Below are 1,857 nucleotides of genomic sequence, written 5' to 3'. Positions count from 1 at the left end.
GTAGCCCCCTCTCCCAGCACTGCCGCCTGCCCCACCCCGCCCCGCCCCCAGCACAGCCCCAGTCTAGCCCCTGTGCCGGGAAGAGGCCAGCACAGCCCCTGGCCCAAGCCCTCAGCAGGCAGTCTGCCCTCACCCCATAAACAAATCCAGCATGCCCCCCCATTCCTCCCACAGGGTATGCACAGCAGCAGGAGCTGCCCCCGCCACCCCCCCAGATGAGGCTGCCTGTGGCTCCATCCTGTGCCCCACCCTGGCTGGACAGCATCTGCCCCAGCCCCACTCCCTCCCTCATGGTGGGGGCCCTGATCTGCCCCCCAACACCTCTCTTTCCTCCCTCACAGACATACCAGCCAGACTGCTCTCCAAGCTGCCAGGCTGCACGTCTAAGTAGGCATACGCCGAATGCCAAGTAGAGGGGAGGGGGTAGCACAGCGTACGGCTGAATATCAAGCGATGGGGAGCGGGAGTGGCATGCAGCCGGATACGGATCAGAGAGGCGGGAATGGCATGCAGGAACAGAGCACCACCGCCTCCCAGGAGCAGGGCCAGGGTGGGGTGTATGGGCAAGCTCACCGGGCTGGGGTGGTGGCAGCGGCACCTCTCTGTAGGGTGGGGAAGCTCACCAGGCTGGTGTGGTGGCAGTAGCCACCACGTGTGAGCTTCCCTGCCCTGCAGAGGGGTGCCGCTGCCCTCACCATGCTCCAGCCCTGCTCCTGGGAGGTGGCAGCACTCCTTCCCCACCCACCCATGCATACCCCCTAGGATGGTCCAAGTACTCCTAGGAGTACGCATACCCCCAGCTGACAGCCCCTGGGCTATTGAACTGATATTGGCCGATATGGCTTGTTAATAATCGGTCATCAGTACTGGCCAAAAAAATCTTTATCAGTGTACCCCAAGTTCCAGAAGTATTGCTGATTGGGAACTAGTTCACAAGGGTCCTGGTTTTGAAGCGGGCTTCGGCTTCCTAGACAATGACCCACACATCAGGACGAGAGACATACTCCGGTGGGATGGGCTTCTAGGTTGGTTAATCTCCTTCGGCGGGCTTTAAACTAGGCTTGTTGGGGGAAGGGGAAGATGAAGGCGGAGGAGGCCTTGAACCACTAAACCAAGCGTCATCCACAAAAACAGCCCAGCCTACACTGACAACGAGCAGAACAAATACCCAGGTAAACAACAGGGACCTGGGTAATACTGAGATTAGTGGGCCAGTGCAAGCATCTTCAGGAGGCCTCAAATGCCTCTACACAAATGCTCGTAGTATGGGGAACAAGCAGGAGGAACTTACCCTCCTGCTAAATGACACCAACCCAAACATAGTGGGGCTCACCGAAATGTGGTGGGACCCAACGCACAACTGGGTGGTGAATATCAAGGGCTACAGGCTGTACAGAAGGAATATGACAGGGAGGAAAGGTGGGGATGTGGCGCTCTATGTCAAGGAGATATACACATCCTCAACGAATAGCACAGGGTCAGAGGAGGAGCACACTGAAGTGCTCTGGGTTAGAATACAAGGAAGTCAAGGGGAAAGGGACTAAACGGTGGGGGTCTACTACAGACCACCCAACCAAGGGGAAGAGCTAGACCAGGAATTCTTATGTCAGCTCACAGAGGTAGTTAAAGGTCAAAGGACATGAATTTTCCAGACATCTGCTGGGAAAAGCAGCCAGCCAGGTCTGACCACTCACGTAGGTTCCTAGCCGGGATACAGGACCTCCATCTAACCCAAGAGGTGCACAGCCCCACCAGGAGAGACGCCTTGCTGGATCTGGTCCTGGCCACAGATGATGACCTGGTGAGGGGTCTGCAGATGCTCGACCACCTGGGTGACAGTGATCATCGCCTGCTGGA

The 1,857-nt window shown here is 57.5% G+C and overlaps 1 protein-coding gene across 3 annotated transcripts in view; it reads right to left on the bottom strand.

Moving 5' to 3' along the window:
- HERC4 (HECT and RLD domain containing E3 ubiquitin protein ligase 4) overlaps positions 1 to 1,857 on the bottom strand; it is a 106,101-nt gene that overhangs the window by 45,137 nt on the left and 59,107 nt on the right. The gene's annotated exons all lie outside the window — the stretch shown is intronic.

Source organism: Gavialis gangeticus, unplaced genomic scaffold, assembly GCF_001723915.1.
Source record: "Gavialis gangeticus isolate Ggan-Ray unplaced genomic scaffold, GavGan_comp1, whole genome shotgun sequence".
Taxonomy (NCBI): Eukaryota; Metazoa; Chordata; order Crocodylia; family Gavialidae; genus Gavialis; species Gavialis gangeticus.
The sequence above is the reverse complement of the archived record's forward strand: the minus strand, read 5'-3'. Positions and strand labels throughout refer to the sequence as shown.